Source organism: Sorex fumeus, unplaced genomic scaffold (genome assembly GCF_029834395.1).
Source record: "Sorex fumeus unplaced genomic scaffold, SorFum_2.1 ptg000042l, whole genome shotgun sequence".
Lineage (NCBI taxonomy): Eukaryota > Metazoa > Chordata > Mammalia > Eulipotyphla > Soricidae > Sorex > Sorex fumeus.
The window spans coordinates 4025623-4045679 of NW_026606099.1; positions in this window are offsets into that span (position 1 = coordinate 4025623).

The following is a 20057-nucleotide window of genomic DNA, read 5'->3' on the forward strand; positions in this document are numbered from 1 at the left end:
CATTCACATTTCTGCCACAAGCTGCTGGGTTCTGAATTAGGTCCGTGTGCCTCTGGGTCCATGGCCGTGCTGGAGAGCCGCTCATGGGGGGCAACTCGTGGCCTCAGTAGGGCGAGAAGTGGGAAAATCTTTTTTAAAAAATAAATAAGACTAAAAGATAAGATGATTTTTATTTTTTAATTTTAATTTAAAAATGTGGGTGGGTTCGCACCCAACAATGCTTAGGGGCTACTCCTGGCTCTGCACTCAGGAATTACTCCTTGCAGTGCTTGGAGGACCATATGGAATGCTGGGGATCGAACCCAGGTCTGCCATGTACAAGGCAAATGCCCTACCCACTGTACTATTGCTCCAGTCCCATGATGAGATGATTTTTAGAAGTTCCACCAGACTCCTAGTTCTACCTGGTGACTACGGCTGTATCCCATGGCACCAGGAGCTGGAAAGAGACAGTGTTCATCAAAGAGAACCCAGGGTGATTTTTTTTAATTAAAACAGAGTTTATCCTCCAGAACTCAATTGCTGCCATACTCACAGCTCATCTCCTCAGGCTTGGACGAGACTCATCCATAAGTGCATCTGCTAAAAAACCCAGGTATGTGGGACTTGTGACCAAAATCTTCAAATTCTCACAGAGGGCTACACCCCCCACTCCCTCCGCATTGCCCTGTGCTTCCTCTAGCCTGCCAGTCGTGCCCACAAACTGTCTCTGGCACCGTATAAGCTCATTAACAGCCATGATCCAGAGTCTCATAAATAAATCTCTCAGAAGGGAGCAACACAGAGCAACATGCCATAGAGATGCCTCCAGACCCCATGCCAGGCCGACTCATTGGGGCAACCCGGAGGGGATGGGTGAGTTGCCCTCCCTGCCCCAACAGAGCCCTGGCAGCTAAAAACCTCCAGAACTCAATTTCCACGCTACATAACTATTTAAAATTTTAGAATTCCTGGAGTATGTCATACTCTACACCACTGATGTACCAAGAGTAGCACACCACATTTGATGGGGTGTAAAGTAGAAGGCAACCAATCTTCGAAAGGAAAAAATACATATAGATATTATATCTATACCAGAGACCTCCGGTACCCAGCCACAGCCATGCTCAAGGCCACACTCTACACGCTCGGATGAGCCTCACGCGTGAAGGAACCGGCAGAGGAACCCAGGTGCGTGGGTCCGGGGGCTGAGACCTCCAAGCCTGCTCGGATCGGGACTGGGCCTCCTCCACCCAGATCCCCCATTTTCCAGTAGCTAGGCAGATACACCCACAAACTGCCCCCAGCGCCATGAAATCCCATCAGCAGCCAAGATCCAGAGACTATGAAACAAAGCTCCAGACCTCTTATAGTCTAATTCTCCTCAGAGAACCTGGCAAGCTACCGAGGGTATCCTGCCTGCATGGCAGAGCCTGGCAAGCTCCCGTGGCGTATTCAATATGCCAAATACAGTAACAATGATGTGTCTCATTCCCCTGACCCTGAAAGAGCCTCCAATGCGGCACCATTGGGAAGGACGAGTAAAGAGAGGCTGCTAAAATCTCAGGGCTAGGACGAATGCAGACGCTACTGGTGCCCGCTGGAGCAAATCGATGAATGACAGATGACAGTGATATAATGATAGATATTATATATGCATCTATATTATATATGTGTGTTGTGTGTATATATATAATAGTTTATGTGTGTGTATACACACATGTGTGTGTATACACTGTCACTGTCATCCCGTTAATCATCAATTTACTCGAGTGGGCATCAGTAGCATCTCCATTTGTCTCAGCCCTGAGAATTTAGCATCATAAACTTTATGCTCTCTCTCCGAGGATGCGGCACCCAGTTGGATGTTCTTGGGTACAATGATGATGGACTTGGCAGAAGTTGGTGTCCTCGAGGAGCCCCACCAGGTAGGCCTCACACGCCTCCTGCAGTGCCATGAAAGCTGAGCTCTGGGAGCGCAGGTCGGTCTTGAAGTCCCATGTGATCTCGCACACTAGCAGCTTGAACAGCAACTGGCGGATCCTGCATAATGCAGTGGTGTTGGCCGGTAGCAGTGTGACTTCGTTGGTGCACTCTTGCAGGCCGCCTTGGTGGCCAGCTGCTTTCGGGGCACCTTCCCGCCCATTGACTTGCTTAGTACAAGCCCTCTCGCTCTTCCCAACTCAACTGGAGACTCCTTCAGGGTTAGGGAAATGAGACCCATTTTAGCTACTGTTGTTGGCATATTTGGTACATCATGGGTGGCTTGCTAGGTTCTGCTGTGCGTGCTGGAAACCCTCAGTAGCTTGCTGGCCTCTCCAGGTGCGTGTCTGTGTGTGTGTGTGTGTACAGTAGTTTAAGAGGGCATTAAACTAATATATATGTATATAAACACACACAGCTCAAACTTTAACAACATGTTAGTAAGCCCTTATACAAGGTTTTAATGGCTCCATGGTGAAATACAACAATCTTCACATACTTTCCTCTAAGGAAACTTTTGGATCATTTTTAGTGGATTATTCATAATAAAGCAATACAAAATAAATTATTTAGGTCCTTCTTGGGAGCAGGGTTTGGGGGTCAGGTTGGAAACATTCGAAATATGGTGGTGGGAAGGTGTCCTGGTGGTGGGATTGATGTTGGAATGCTAAATGTAATAAATTATTGTGAACAAAAAAAAAATAAAACAGATTTATATAGAGAATTTGAGGAAGGGGGAGGAGAGAAAGAGTAACATGCTCAAAAGAAAACACGGGCTTCTGCAGAGTGGAGCGGGAACCCCAGTACACATCCCAGCATTAGGTATGAAACTGAAAGTACAATCTCCAGGGGGAAGTTGTGGTGACACATGAGCTTGGGAGCAACACATGTGCTCAGGCACTGCATTTGTGCCAACAGGGTGTCTGGAGAATAGCTCTGCATGGGCAAGTGGGACTCAGGGCATTAAAGTATTATGATTCTTTTTTTTTAATTAATTTTTATTAGTGAAACACCATGAGGTACAGTTGTAGACTTACAAATTTTTGTGCTTGGGTTTCGATTATACAATGATCAAATACCCATCCCTCCACCAGTGCCCATTTTCCACCACCACAGATCCCAGCATCCCTCCCACCCCCATCCCCCCCATCCCACCTTGCCCCTGTGGCAGGGCATTCCCTTTTGTTCTCTCTCTCCTTTTGGGTGTTGTGGTCTGCAAAAGAGGCATTGAGTGGCAATCATGTTTGGTCCATAGTCTACTTTCAACATGCATCTCCCATCCTGGGAGGATCCTCCCAACACCCTTTATTTGATGCTCCCTTCTCTATCTGAGCTGCCCTTTCCCCTAGAATGCCCGGCTGGCCTCTAAGCCATGGAGTAATCCTCCTGGTACTGATCTCAACTATTCTTGAGTATTAATCTTCTATTTTGTTACTTTATGTCCCCCAGATGAATGCAATCTTTTTATGTCTATCCCTCTCTTTCTGACTCATTTCACTTAGCATGATACTTTTCATGTAAGTACTATGATTCTTCAAGTGCTCAGAGGACAGGAGTGGAGGTCTGGCCTGTGGATACCTTTCCTAACAGTCACCGAGTTGTAGGGCTGGGGAAAGTCTGACTAGCCTATGGTTTTCCTTCACATAACCTTTCCCAAAGCATTTCATAGGCATCACTTACACATTCCTTGTAAGACCTTCCCAAAGCCTTAATGGAGAGAGTTCTTAATCCTCCCAGTTTCTAAGCCAGGACACCAGGACGAAGATCACTGTTATTTCAGAAATACTGAGACACTGCTGGGTACTGAGCAACAACTAGGCCACAGCAATGACCAGTCATTGGCAGCAGCACCTGCCTTTGTGGACATCTGTTCCCTTGGAGTAATGATGTATTCAACAATCACAATCAATCACAACCATCCTGTTATTCGTTGATTGCCTCGAGCAGGCCCCAGGAATGTCTCCTTCATCCTAGCCCTGAGATTTTTTTTAAAAAGTGCCATATTCAAGGCTCTTTCAGAGTTAGGAGAATGAGACCCTTCATTGTTACTGGTATTTGGCATATTGGGTACACTACGGGGAGTTTGCCAGACTCTGTCATGTGGGCAGGTTACATTCGGTAGTCTGCCAGTTTGTCCAAAGTAGGAATGAGATGATAAGATGTCGCACAGCCTCGAATGCGGCTGCGCGCTTCCGGGATCTGGGTTTTATAGTCTCTGAGTCTTGGCTGTTGATGGGATTACACGGCGCCAGGGGGCCAGTTGGTGGGTGTGACCCCCGCTTACTGGAATTTGGAGGATCTGGGTGGAGGATGCTCAGCCCCGATCTGAGTAGGCTTGGAGATCTCAGCCCCAGGACCAGTGTGCCTTTGTTCCTCTGTCGGTACCTTCATGTGTGCGGAGAGTGGTCTCAGCATGGTGGTGACTGGTTCTGGAGGTCTTCGGCTGCCGGAGCTCTGGTCAGGGCAGGGAGGAAAACTCAACCCTCTCCCCTCCAAGGAGCCCCGGCGAGGACAGCCAGGCGCTGGGGCAGGAGACTCTGCGCTGTTCTCTTCTGGGAGCTGGGTTTTATAGTCTCTGAGTCTTAGCCATTGATGGGATTACACGGTAACATTGGTAACAAATCTGGCAGTTGGGCATTTGCCTTGCATGTGGCCAACCCAGGTTCAATTTCCGGCATCTCATATGGTTCCCCAAGCACCGCCAGGAGTGATCCCTGAGCACTGCTGGGTGTAGCCTAAAAACCAAAGGTTGGTAAGCAAATGGAGGGGCCATACCTCCAGTTGGGTCTCCTGACTTTGAGCCCAGTGCTCTTGCTCCCCAGGCATGCACCAAAGACCCTCCCTGCCTGCAGCCTGCTGCCTTCCTCTGAGCATCACTGCCTGCCCTGGGCCAGCAACCTTTTATGGATACAGCCCCGCGAGCTCTCGTTGGGCAAACAGGCTAAGCTTTCTAGGTGGAATGGCAGGCAGGTGTTGGAGTGAGTTGGAAAATCTGTGGCTGGCGGGTTGGTGAGGGGATCTTGGTAGCTAGCTAACTCTTCGCTCCAGGTCGAAGAGACAGGAGGACAACCTCTCCACCTCAGCCTCAGTCTGGCTGGTTGCCATTCTGAGTCCTTGACCATTGAGCCTCTTGGTCTCCTATACCTGTCACAGGCTCTCGCAGACTGGGTCCTGAAGAGCATAGCAACGTCATAATGCTGGTGTATGTCAGAGCAGGGCCCTCTGCTCCCAGTGTGGACTTTGTCTAACCCCTGAAGCCAAAACTCAGCTAACAACTTTATTCCAGCCACAACAGAATGAAAATGTTAGGCTGGAGTGTTTAGATGGAGCCGAGTGAATACAAAATAAAAATAACTGGAACTGCAGTGGATTGGGTGTTTGCCTTGCAAATGACTTGCCTGGTTCCCATCCCTGGTATCCCATCCGGTCCCCTGAGCCCTTCCAGGAGTGATTCGTAAGCACAGAGCCCAGAGTAACACCTGAGTATTAGGCCAGGTTGGCCTAAAAACAACAAAAAAGAATAATTAAAAAGAAATGAAAGCAACCTTGATAATTGAGATACCAGAGAGATTCCATACTTCTTTTTTTGTTTTTATTTATTTATTTTTGGTTTTTCGGTCATACCCAGTGATACTCAGGGTTTACTCCCGGTTCTACACTCAGAGATCACTCCTGGCAGGGCTCAGGGGACCATACATGGTGCCAGGGATCAAACCTGGGTCAGCCATGTTTAAAGCAAAAGCCCTACCCACGGTCTGATTGCTCCAGCCCAGATGCCCTAGCTCTTTTTTTTCCTTTTTCTTCTTCTTTTTGGTTTTTTGGTCACATCCTGTAATGCTTAGTGGTTATTCCTGGCTCTGCACTCAGGAATTACTCCTGGGGTGCTCGGGTGACCATTTGGGATGCCAGGTATCAAACCCGAGTTGGCTGCATGCAAGGCAAAGTGCCCTCCCCGCTGTACTATTGCTCCAGCCCCCCAATTCCATAGTTCTCGGGGCTGGAGTGCAGATGAATCTCCCTAGTCTTGGGGTCCCTTCAGCCTTCAATATTCCATCCCCATTTACCAGGCCCAGGCATTGGTTGGCCAGGTATTCCCAGGAGCTAACTGGGCTACCAGAACACCGGTTGGGAATGCCTCCCAGCCCCCAAAGAAACAAGCTTTGAGTGGGAAGTAAGGTTATAAGTTTAATAAGATTCTTCAGGGACCGGAGCAATAGTACAGCAGTTAGGGCGTTTATCTAGCATGCACCTGACCCGGGTTCAGTCCCTGAGCCCTAACAGGAGTGATTCCTGAGCATGAGCCAGGAGCTCAGAGCATCAGCCCTGAGCACCACTGGGTTTGGCCCCCAAACACAAAAATAAAATAAAATTCTTCACCCGGAACAAGGCTGGAGTGATAGCACAGCGGGTAGGGTGTTTGCCTTGCACGTAGCTGACCCAGTCGGCCCAGGTTCGATTCCTCCGCCCCTCTCGGAGAACCCAGCTAGCTACCAAGAGTATCTCGCCTGCACAGCAAAGCCTGGCAAGCTCCCTATGATGTATTCATATGCCAAACACAGTAACAACAAGTCTCACAATGGAGACGTTACTGGGTCCACTCGAGCACATCGATGAACAACGGGAGGACAGTGCTACAGTGCTACACCCAGAACAAAACAGATCCCTTGGGTGTCCACACGAGGCAGGCGGGACCACCTTGGGTCATGACCTTGGTGTCCCCTCTGGTGGACGCAGCTCCCGGACTCCTGAGGACAGGGTCCTGCTGGCTGCTCGCCCAAGGCGGATGCAGGGAGCAAGCTGGTAATCAGGACTCCAACGGAGCTGGGTTGCCGTAGCAACCGGATGCTGCCTCGAGGCTGGAATTTTAAAATATCTCAGCTCTCTGGGTTGTTTTTCCCGCACTCGTCACTCCCAGTGCTGCGTGGGGCTGTGGGGCTGGGCCGTGCCAGGATGCCTGCTGTTCGCTCCCTCTGCCGGGGGCTCTTGGCAGCCTCTCTCCGGGGGTGGAGGTGGGAGGACTGTCTCGGGGTGTCAACTGCCAGGAAGCTGACAGAGCTCCAGCCTTGGTTCCTGCTTCCCCAGCTCCTATCATTTTCGCTCTGTGGTGAGACAGAGGGGAGGGTCGTCCCAGTGCAACCTGAGCCTGGATTTCTAGGCCCAAGCCCTTGTCCCTTCTTTCTGCTTTTCCTTTGTTCTGACTTCATTTATTCGCCTCGACAAATGTCCGCTGAGAACCACGAAGTCTAGGATGAGGAATGAGGAAGTGCCCTGGGTTTGGCCTTGTAACATTTCAAATGTTAGTTTCGTTCTTTGGGCCGAACCTGATGGTGCTCAGGGATCGCATAGGAGTTGCTCTTTGCAGTGCTCAGGGACCTGGAGGTGCTGGGGATCAAACCCAGAACTGCTGTATGCAAAATCTGTGCTCCAGCCCCAAGAGCTCTCTCCCCAGTCTTCAAGTATTTTTATAAAGTTACAGTAACCAACACAAGTGTCACTGGCAGAGGGAAGGGTATAAACCAGTGGAACAAAATAGCACCTAGAAATGGTCCCTGAAAATATAGTCTATGAACCTGTGCATCACAAAAGAAATGTCTTTTCCTTCTGTTGACCCCAGCACTTTATTGGTGAGAAAGGCACCTTGGTCCCAGAGAGGAAGTCTGAGATGCGGAGGACCAACAGACATCTTGGGGATTTTCTTTTATCTTTTTTGCTTTTTTGGGTCACACCCAGCGATGTACAGGGGTTACTCCTGGCTCTGCACTCAGGAATTACCCCTGGCGGTGCTCAGGGGGACCATATGGGATGCTGGGAATCGAACTCGGGTCGGCCGCGTGCAAGGCAAACGCCCTACTCGCTGTGCTATTGCTCCAGCCCCTCTTGGGGATTTTTCTAGAGATCAGTTGTTGATGCAGGTTTAGAGAAAACACCCCATAGGTGAAATCTCCAAGGGCACCGCTGGGCCTGCTAGCAGGAAGGGAAGCCTCAGGAATGACAGAATTTGGATCCTGGGCTTGAAACCAACAGTAGGAAAATGGGGGTGGGCCTGCACACAGACAGGGCCATCAGCAGTTTCTCAGCACCCCGGAGACACTCTTGGGGCCCATCCCAGGAGCAGTGGTGCTGCAGAGCCTCCCTAAGAAGGTGAAACAGGTGCACACATTCACCTTGCGGGTCTCTAATCTGAAGTTGGGCTCCAGTTGCAGCAGGTTAATCCCAGGGCCTCCCCCAGGCACAACACCTGTGTTTGCTCTACTGCTGCTCCATCCCTCTGGCCAGGTTTCAGTAATTTCCTACTGTCTTTAATTTTGCTATTGTCTATATTATTCACTTTATAAAGTAAGTGTGACCCATTGTATCTTTCCCTCTTTTCTTGGAACAATTTATATTAAAGGGGCATCAATCTCTTGCATATTGGTAGCACTGTAGCACTGTCCTCTCGTTGTTCATCGATTTGCTCAAGTGGGTACCAGTAATGTCTCCATTGTGAGACTTGTTATTACTGTTTTTGGGATATTGAATACACCCTGGGGAGCTTGCCAGGCTCTGCCGTGCGGGCGGGATACTCTCGGTAGCTTGCCGGCCTCTCCAAGAGGGACGGAAGAATCAAACCCGCGTTGGCCGAATGCAAGGCAAACGCCCTACCTGCTGTGATATTGCTCCAGCCCGCTGTGCTATCGCTCCCGCCCAATATTGCATATTGGCAGAACACACAAAAAGTTTTGAATCTGGGAAATTTTGTGAGGGAGACTTAATTACTGATTCATTTTTTAAAACAAAAAGCTTTGATATTTTAGTGCAGATTGATTTTTGATTTTTGGACACACCTCATTGTACTCAGTATTTATTCCTGGCTCTGTGCTCAGGAATCAGTTCTTGCAGTGTTCGGGGAAGCATCTGGGACATCGGGGATCCAACCTGAGTTGGCCATGTGAAAGGCAAGCACCCTACCTGCTATACTATTTCTCCAGCCCTGTACACTGATACAGGATATTTTCATTATGCTAAAAATTCCCCTGTGTGTTGGAAGTGGTGTGACAATAATAGTTAGAAATGATCACTCTGGATGGACAAGAACTGAGTGTTGAAAGTAGGTCAAGATACATGATAATCTTTCAGTATCTGTATTGCAAACCATAATACCTAAAGGGAAAGAGAGCGAGACAGACTGACAAAGAAGTTCCTGACATACAGGGGGGCAGGGAGGGCAGGGGGAACAAGAGGGGACATTGGTGTGGGAAATGTACACTGATGAAAGGACAGGTGTCGAACATTATATGACTGAAACCTAACTTTATAACTATCTCACTGTGATTGAATAAAGAAAATTAAAATTGTTGGGTTGGAGCAACAGCACAGCAGATAGGGCATTTATTTTGCACATGGCTGACCCGGGTTCGATTCCCAGCATCCTATATGGTTCCCTGAGCACCACCAGGAGTAATTCCTGAGTGCATGAGCCAAGAGTAACCCCTGTGCATCGCTAGGTGTGACTCAAAAAGAAAAAAAAATCCCCTGTGGTCTACTTACCTATCTTTCCTTCCTGCCTCCTAATCCACTGATCTTTTGGTCTCCATACTTTTAATTTTTTCTAGAATGTCCTATAGCTGGAATCACACGGTATATAGACTTTTCTGATTGCTGTCTTCATCTAAGTAATAAACTTTTGAGATTCCTCCATGTTTGTTTATGGTTTGATAATGCATTTTTTTTTAGTGTTTAGTAACAGTTTGGACCATAGTATCTGTTCACTTACTGAGGGCCTCCTGGTCGCTTCCAAGTTTCACAAATTATGAATAAAGGTGTTATAAACATCTATTCTAGGGCTGGAGCAATAGCACAGCGGGTAGGGCATTTGCCTTGCACATGGCTGACCCGGCCGACCCAGGTTCGATTCCTCTGCCCCTCTCGGAGAGCCCGGCAAGCTACCGAGAGTATCATACCCACATGGCAAAGCCTGGCAAGCTCCCTGTGATGTATTCGATATGCCAAACACAGTAACAAATCTCATGATGGAGACATTACTGGGCCTGCTCGAGCAAATTGATGAACAACAGGAGGACAGTGCTACAGTACTAGGTATTGTACATTTTCAAGTTCTTTGGGTCAGAAGCATGACTGCGGGATCATACGGTAAAAGCACGTTTGGTTTTGTAACAGCCTGTTGCATCCCTGGCAGCAAGGCAGGAGTGTCTCTGCACTGCACATTCTCACTAGCATTGGCTGTGCTCTGCTCAGTGCTCCGAGCAGTGATCATTCTAATTTTCTAGTTGTGTGTCTTGTTGTTTGAATTTGCATTTCTCCAATGACAGATCGTGTCAGACATCTTTTAAACTGCTTCTTTGCCATCTGTATATCTTTGGTGAAATGTTTAATATCTTTAATGCATTTTTTCCGATTTGTTGGTTGGTTTTTGGGCCACCACCCTGCAAGGCTGACTCCTGGCTCTGCATTCAGAGATCATTCCTGGGGCCTTGGGGTGCCAGGAATCAAATTCAGGTCAGTTGTGTACAAGGCAAGCACCTGACCCGCTGTACTATCTAATACTATCTCTTTGGGTAGGAGAATATAATAAGCAGTAGATAAAGATATATTCTCCTAGCATATGTCCAGTGCACATTTTAATTATAAATGCTATGTATTGCATACCCATGACTTACATACTTTATAGCTGGTCTGCTATAATTGTACCCTTTTGTCCACTTTCTCCCACTTTGTTCACCCTACACTGTTTTCCCCTACCTCTGGCAAACAATCTGTTCTCTCAGAGTTCAGTGATTATTGGTATGGCTTTGTTCTGCGATTATGGGTATAAGTGATACCGTTTCATATTTATCTTTCTCTACCTGATATTTTACTTATCACAGTACCCTCAAGTTCTGTCCATGGCAAGACTTTCTTCCTTCTTATGTCTGAATAACTTCCTCTGTGTGTCTCGATTTCTTTCTTCATTGACTCATCAATGGGCATTTGAGACTGCTTCCATGTCTCGCATATTGTCAATAATGTTGTAGTATACATTAGAGTACATAAAATTTTCAAGTTCATGTTTTTGGTTTCTTCTAAATAATGCCTTGAATGGTTGGTAATTACTGATCTCTGCTTTAATGATTTTTGTGAACCTACATATTGTTTTCCATAGGGGTTCCATCAATGTACATTTTCACCCAAACCATGCTTTACTACACATCCTGCCAACACTTGTTATTTATTGATTTTAATAATATGAATAGATGTCACATGACATCTCCTGTGCGATGGTTTGATTTGCATTTCCTTGATTTAGCACTGTTAAAATATCTGTTAGCCAACTGTCTTCCTTCTGGATAAATTGTACAGTGGGTTGCCTTGCACGTGGCAGACCGGGTTTGATATCCAGCATCCTATATGTTCCCCGGAGCACCACCAGGGGTGATCCCTGAATGCAGAGCCAAGAGTAAGCCCATAGAATGGACAGGTGTCACCCCCCAAAAAGAGAAAAAAACACATAAAAAAATCACAAACAACAAAAAAACTGTGTTTTTCTGGTAAAAATTTTCTATTAAACTCCTCTGTTGGGGCTAGAGTAATAATACAGTGGGTAGGACAGTTGCTTGTACACAGATGACCGGGGTTCAATTCCCAGAATCCCATATAGTCCCCTGAGCACTGGGAGGAGTAATTCCTGAGTGCAGAGCCAGGGTAACCTCTGAGCATCACCAGCTGGGACCTAAAAAGCAAAAAAAAAAAAAAAAAACCATAAATAAAATTAAAAAATAAAATTCTGCTCAATTTTGGTCTTAGCTTTGTTTTCCTTTTTCTCCCTTTGTTGTTGCAGTGACAGGGTGAGGAGTGTCCTTACACTCTTGGTTGTGGTGCCAAGGATTCTAGTGAGGTGGTACTCAGACTTAAATTTGCAGCCAGCAGGTGTGAGAGCAGACACTCTGACGGAACTGGCCCCCAGTTTCTCTTTCTCTTTTTCTAAGTGTTTTGTTTTGTGTTTTTGGTCGTGGCAGTGGGGAGGAGAGGGGTGTTTAGGGAACACCTGGAGAAGTTTGGGGACCACTCCTGGTGTGCTTAGGAAAACATGTGGGACTGGGGATCAAATCTGGGCCTCTTGCATTCAAAGCACATGTTCTCTGTCCCTATACTTTTGTATTTTAGGTGAGCCTGGCAAGCTACCGAGGGTATCTCGCCTGCACGGTAAAGCCTGGCAAGCTCCCCGTGACGTATTCGATATGCCAAACACAGTAACAAGTCTCACAATGCTACTGGGCCCGCTGGAGCAAATCGATGAACAACGGGAGGACAGTGACAGTGACAGTGATTTTTCTTTAGTGCTTGGGGTGTATTTATGCTAGCTCACTTAGGTCTTTCTAAACCCAACAAACTCCTCTAACACAAATTTTTGTGTTCTTTTTCTTTTGTTTTTTGGATCATACTTATACCCACCTTACTCCTGGCTTACTTCTGACTCTGCACTCACAGATCGTTCCCAGTGGTTCTCGGGGGACCATGTGAGGTGCTTGGGATTAGATCTGGGTTGGTCCCATTTGAGACAATCGCCGTATTTGCTGTACTATCTCTCTAATCCTTTACCTATTTTGGGGGGGAGATGGGAGGGCTTTGGGGTCATATAACGTGTGTATTATGCTCAGGAATCACTCCTGGTGTACCTTGGAGGACCATATGTGGCCCTGGTGATTGAGCCAGAGTTGGCTGTGTGGAAGGCAACAGCCCCAAGTGTCCTATAGAACTACCTGCTGTTATCTCTCTGAGCCCCACTTACCTATTTCTTTTTTTTATAATTGTTTTATTCATTTATAATTCACCTCCCTTTTATATTTATTTCTTTATTTATATGCTCGAGCGGGCCCAGTAACGTCTCCATTGGAGACTTTGTTGTTACTGTGTCTGGCATATGGAATGCTCTCGGTAGCTTGCCGGGCTCTCCGAGAGGAAAATGCAGAGATAAATATAAACAAATATATTTATTTATTTTTTTCTTTTTGGGTCACACCCAGCATTGCACAGGGGTTACTCCTGGCTCACGCACTCAGGAATTACCCCTGGCGGTGCTCGGGGGACCATATGGGATGCTGGGAATCAAACCCATGTCGGCCGCTTGCAAGGCAAATGCCCTACCCGCTGTGCTATCGCTCCAGCCCCTCACTTACCTATTTTCTTAGGGGCTTCATGACTTTCTGTTGAAACTCAACATTTAAGATAATATATTCTAGCAACTCTGGAAACCATCATGCTTCCCGACCCCCACGCCTGACTGGAACTGTTGTGTTTCTGCCATTTGTGTAGCGGCATGTGTGTAGTGGCAGAACCACACTGCAGTGGCGCATGGATCCCACTGTCTGCTCAGAGCTGTGCCTGACCCTTCGCGACCCCTTCCTCCATGGAAGGGCTGTCGTCTGACATGGTTTTCCTGCTCTCCTGCTCTGCCTCAGTTGGTTTCAAATTGCAGCTCTGATGCTCCATCTGTGCTGTGTGACGGCACCAGGGGCGGAAACAGCTCTGCAGGCCATGCCAACTAGGCTGGTGCCTTTGCAGGAGGGTCCCACTGCTAGCACCTTCAAAAGCTCTTTTTACAGCCCCACATTCCTGGGTTTTGCTTAAACATTTGCTGTGTCATGTACTTTGTCACTTGTCGAAACTTTCTAAATTACTCACCCCCAAGTTTTTCATTGTTCTCAATATTTTCCTTTTTTATTGCTTTTGAACTTGGTGCCCTTACTCAGTGCTCCAGGGATCATGAGGTGGGTGCCAGAGATAAACCTGGGACTGATCTCCACTGTTTCCCCGTGTTCTTAGACTTGATCTTCCCCTTCCTCTGTTTGAGAGAAGGCCAGTCTCCTTATGTTGTGCTACAAAGCTCTTGTGTTTTTTTTTTGTTTGTTTGTTTTTTGCTTTTTGGGTCACACCCGTCAATGCACAGGGGTTACTCCTGGCTCTGCACTCAGGAGGTACTCCTGGCAGTGCTCAGAGGGCCATATGGGATGCTGGGAATCGAACCCGGGTCAGCCGCATGCAAGGCAAATGCCCTACCCGCTGTGCTACCAGTCACAGAGCTCTTGTTTTTACACCCTGGACAGATCCTCTCTGCCTCTACTCCGCAACCCAGAGTAAGAATGTGTATCTCACATCTCACCTGTCAGTTAGCGAATGAGAGAAGAGGGTGGTAGTCACTTGGCCTCTCAGCTTGCCCGTTCTGGAACCTCCACACTATAAGTGAGCTGCAACAGAATGAATGGGTTAATATTTCTGGCCTACAATGCCTATGTTAGAATTTCTAAATTACAAGTATGACTGGGTAGATTTAGGGAGCCACGAACCTCTCAGCAAAACTTCTATGGAACTGTGTTTCTGCCCATGTTTTGTTTTCCTCTTGCCCTCCCAGGTGGAGCTCAGGATACCCAGCAACACTCAGCCCATAAGGCCACGTGGTTCGGGATGCAGTGCTGCATGCTGGTAGCGTCCTCCAGATGACACCTGGCGATGATGCCAGGTGGTGCCAGAGACTGAACCAGGGTTGAACATGTGCAAGACATCTCTGTAACCTCTGTACTATTTCCTGACCCTGTACATGAAATTTGGGGAGGACAGAGTGGGATGAGAGATGAGACGTGTTGATGATTACCCCTTCCTGGGCACAAGCTACTGTCCTAGACTGGGATATGGGGAAATGAAGCCCCTGGAGTAGAATCTGTCACACTGACCTGGGAAAGCGAAAGAAGAGAGCAGGTCATGGCCTCAAGACCACAGACTCTCAATGTTCTTACTGAGATAAACTGAATTTTCTTTTTTTTCCTTTTGGGGTCACACCCAGGGTTACTCCTGGCTCATGCACTCAGGAATTACTCCTGGTGGTGCTCGGGGAACCATATGGGATGCTGGGAATCAAACCCGGGTCAGCAGCATGTGAGGCAAACACCCTACCCGCTGTGCTATCGCTCCAGCCCCAATAAACTGAATTTTCTCAAGCAAGTGTTTTTCCATTTACTGAATGCCCCAACTTTCAGAAACTTTAAATGATCTTTCTGTTGTTGTTGTTTTCAGGTCATAATCAGCAGTGCTCTTGTGCTATTCCTAGCTCAGTAGTCAGAGGACCATGCAGTGCTGGTGACCTGGGACCACCTACAGGTAGTGTTTGGCCCTAAATGGTTATTTTTAAATTATTTAAATTATTTTTTAAAATAATTTATATCAGGGGCTGGGAAGATAGTAAAAATGGCCTGGCAGCCAAAAACCTCCAAAACTCAACCTCTGCCATGCTCACGGTCACTCTCCACACACTCAAGCCAAGCCTCACCCACAAGTGAATCTGCAGAAAACCCACACGTGCAGGACTTGTGATTGAAAACTCTGGGTTCAATGAAACTGGGAATGGGTGACCTTTGCCCATTTCCTCCCCATGTTTCCAGCAACTTGGGAGTCACACCCACAAGCCACCTCTGGTTGGTGCCAGATAATCTCATCAACAGCCATGATCATTGTCCTTCTCTCTCAGAAGAGAGCATAAAATGACACTGTCATAGCCTTGCCGCTGGACCTGACGCTAGGCTGTTTCATTTAGGGTGCCCCAGAGGGGGACAGGTGAGGCCTCTCCCCACTCTAAGGGACCCAACCCCTGCAGCCAAAAACCTCCAGAACTCAACCACCACCGTGCTCACGGCCACTCTCCACACATTCGGGACGAGCCTCACCCATGAGTAAACCCATCCCTGAACATCTCATACCTCACACCACTCATACTCCAAGAGTAGCACACCACATTTGATGGGGTTTAAAGTAGGAGGCAACCAATCTTAGAGGGAAATATAATTTTTACAAATATATATCTGTATATATATAAACTGCTCTCAATAACCTTGTAAATCATTGTTCTTTAAATAAAAAAATTATACATTAATTTTTTGAAGGGAGGGCACACCCAGCAATGCTCAGGAGTTACTCCAGGCTCTGCACTCAGGAATAACTCTTGGCAGTGCTTGGAGGACATATGGGATGACAGAGATCAAACCTGGATCAGCTGCATGCAAGGCAAACTCCTTACCTACTGTACTATCGCTCCAGCCCCAAATAAAAATTATTAAAAACAAAAGAAAGAAAGAAAGAAAGAAAGAAAGAAAGAGGGAGAAAGAGAGGGAGAAAGAGAGGGAGGAAGAAAGGGAGGGAGGAAGAAAGGGAGGGAAAGGAAGAAAGAAAGAAAGAAAGAAAGAAAGAAAGAAAGAAAGAAAGAAAGAAAGAAAGATTGCATTCATCTGGGGAACATAAAGCAACAAAATAGAGTGTGGTACTAATCTCGGCCACACCCAAGAGTGGCCGAGATTAGTACCAGGAATTTTGCTCCATGGCTTGGAGGCCAGCCACACATGCTAGGGGAAAAGGGAACTCAGATAGAGAAGGGAGCACCAAATAAAGGGTGTTGGAAGGATCCTCCCAGGATAGGAGAAGCATGCTGAAAGTAGACTACAGATCAAATATGATTGCCACTCAATGCCTCTCTTGCAAACCACAACACCCAAAAGGAGAGAGAGAGAGAGAGAGAGAGAGAGAGAGAGAGAGAGAGAGAGAGAGAGAACAAAAGGGAATGCCCTACCACAGAGGCAGGGTGGGATGGGAGGGATGGGGGGTGGGAGGGATACTGGGACCCATGGTGGTGGAAAATGGGCACTGGTGGAGGGATGGGTACTTGATCACTGTATAACTGAAACCCAAGCACAAAAATTTGTAAGTCTACAACTGTACCTCATGGTGTTTCACTAATAAAAAAAATAAAAGAAAGAAAGAGAGAAAGAAAGAAAGAAAGAAAGAAAGAAAGAAAGAAAGAAAGATGGATGTGACTGCTGAGCTCCATGGGGTGTGGCCCAGTCCTCACCCCCCATAAATAAATTTAAAAGTTTCTATCAGTTAAGGTTGCTTCACTGGGAAGAAAAGTCACAGAGATCCATACACTGCTATTGTTGGATGTACTTCTTTCTGCTTTCCTTATTCCTTTACTTTTTTAGCTATTCATGAAAAAAGCAGATGATCCTAATTATCGTAAGCCTGTTGGTTTTAGTTTTTATCAGCTGAAGTTCTCAATCAGAGAATGTCTCATCTTTTTTTGTTGTTTATTTGTTTGTTTTTGTTTGGGGGCCACACCCGATGATGCTCAGGGTTTACTCCTGGCTCTGCACTCAGGAATTATTCCTGACAGTGCTGGGGGACCATATGGGAGGCTGGGGATGCAACCCAGGTCAGCCATGTTACAAGACAAACATCCTACCCACCGCGCTATTTCTCCTGCCTTGGCCTCACCTGGTTCTTTCTTCTTAGTTTTCATTAGTTTCTCTTCAACAGCAGGGCACGGATGAAGAACTCCATGTAATACACAAGCAATGCTGATTATCTGCAGTTCCTTAACTGTGCTATATTTCGTACTGTAGGCTGCTGGTTCCTCTTGCTACTTGTGCAGGGAAGGTTCTGAAGACCTCACTCCACTTCCTGTCTCCAACTCTGCTCATGTCCTGTAGCCATGCTCCTGATCCCTCCTCCAGGAAGGCTGCACTGACTTTTATTTTGGGTGTCTTTGAATCATGTACAGAATCCAGTTGTGTCGTTCAAGAGATTTGTGTTGTATTGTATACCTGTCTTTTTCTCTCTTGGTCTAGGCTCTAAGGTCAGGACTTGCTTTTTATTTCCTCTGGAGTCCCAACACCAGGCCCTGGGACTCTCATTGGTGGCTGATGGTGGGATGTCATTTAAGCCGTGACGATCTCTGTGAGGCATCAGCAGTCTGAATGAGAGGGACACTGACTTTGCCCTGTGGAGTGTCTAAGGGGTTCTAAACACAGCCGAGGACCCCACCCGCATCCTCTAGTTGCCAGTTTCCCACTGATTTTCGGAATGAGGATCTGGTGACTGTGAGAACCTCGACTCAGCTTGATCCACGCTCAGCATCTGGGAGGCGTGTATCCCCTTTAACAATTTCTTTCTTCTTTTGAAAGTTTAAGTTTTTAACAGATCATTACAAAGCTGTTCATGATTGGGTTTCAGTCATACAATGATCCAACACACATCCCTCCACTAGTGCATCCCTCCTCCCACCAACGTCCCCCGTTTCACTCCCACCGCCACCCACCTCCCTTGCCTGCCTTTATGGCAGGCGCTTTTCTTCTTTCTCCTCCCCTTTTATGCATTATAGTTTGCAATACAGGTGCTAAGAGGTCATCAAGTTTGTTCAGGGCGTTCAGTATTTTTATAAGGATGGTAAGGCTGGAGTAGTTTTTTAACTGGGTGGTAGCTTTGGGGTGTGGATGTGACTACCAGGGCTTCCGGAAGTGCAGGATGGTGCCTGGAGGTAGCCCATCCTAACCCCAAGAAAGTCAGGAGATTTCAGTCACAAAACCTGCATACCTGAATTTTCAGCAGATTATATCTCGGTGAAGCCTTCAGGGTCAGGTGAATGAGACCAGTTGTAGTTACTGGTTTTGGCATATCGAATACACAACGGATAGCTTGCCAGGCTCTTCTGTGCGGGCGGAATACTCTCGGTAGCTTGCCAGTCTTTCCGAGAGGGATAGAGGCTTTTGGGGCGACCTCTAATCACCCTTGTAGGTGTTACCATATTTGAACCCTATCAAATATGGTGCGACAATTTCGGAAGATGGGTATTTAGTGTCTTATGATGTGTCGCGCGGCCGCTTTGCGGCCGCGCAGGTTCAGAAAGCATCCTGGAGTGTGGCAACAGCTGGGTAGTGGAGGTAGTGTCGAGAAGTCAAGATGACAAATGACCTGGCACCTGAGCTGCGCAGGAGGAAGAGAGCGGCTTGGAACGCCTTCAAGAACGTTGAAGAAATAGCTAAGAGGACGAAGAACCTCCAGCTACGGGCACATCTCTTTGATTCCACTGTTCTTCCTGCATTAACATATGCCTCAGAGACCTGGGCCCTACGCAAACAAGATGAGAACGCCATTCAGGTCTCCCAAAGAAGAATAGAAAGAGCTATGCTTGGAATATCACGTTTCACTCAAATGAGAGAAAGACTCCGGAGTTCTGACATCCGTCGACGATCAAGAATCAGGGACGCTGTCTCGTTTGCCAAGGTATCAAAAATCAGATGGGCTGGTCACGTAATGAGATTTAAAGACGACCGCTGGACTAGAGCTGTTACTGACTGGATTCCACGGGATGTCAAGGGACCGCGTGGCCGCCCACCTACCAGATGGTCAGACTTCTTCATCAAGATCATGAATGATCGGTTTGAGGCTCTTCATGTTCCCAGAGCGAACAGACGCCATTGGGCTACACTAGCACACGACAGGGACAAATGGAGACATTACTGGTGCCCGCTTGAGCAAATCGACGATTAACGGGAAGTCAAGTGATCAAGTGATCAAGTGAAGATCAGATTTATGGATTTTGATAATAATTCCAGGTCAGAAAATATAATCACTGTTGTACCCTTCTAAAGATAGGATTAACGGGCAGGAGGTACAGCAGGTAGGCAGTTTGCTTTGCACATGGCTGGACCCAGGTTTGATCCCCAAGATCACAATGGCTATATTAATATATCTAAAGACTGAGGAAATCACTGTCTCCTAGAACAGTGAGAGGCTCATCAGTGTTTTAGGTTGTGTTCATTAGCCTGGTAAAAGCAAAATTTGAGGATAAACTGACAATGATCCCTATATATTTTTGTTATTGCCAATTAAAAATTCTCTGTATCTAAAATGTTGCGTTTCATTTAATGAAAAGTATTTTAGTGTGAAGTATGTATAGCATCAAATAAAGAATATTTAACATTTAATAAAAAAGAGAAACATTGTTCTAGCTCTAGACTTCTTGTTCTTTTTCTGCAGGGTTGATGCTCAGGACTTATTTCTGATGGTACTTAGGGGACAATATGGGATGCTGGTGATGAAATTTGCTGTGTGCAAGATCATACTATCCAATCCCTTTAGACTTCTAGTTCTGATGAGGGTTGAAAGTCTTGGTCTAGCCCTGTCCTGCACTGGCTATGTGAATGGAGATGCTTTGCTGTACCTCAGGTGAGAGGCAGTCAGTAGACATTCTCAGGTCTGGGCACAGGTGACCAGCTCTTCCCTACTCGAAGAGCTAGGGG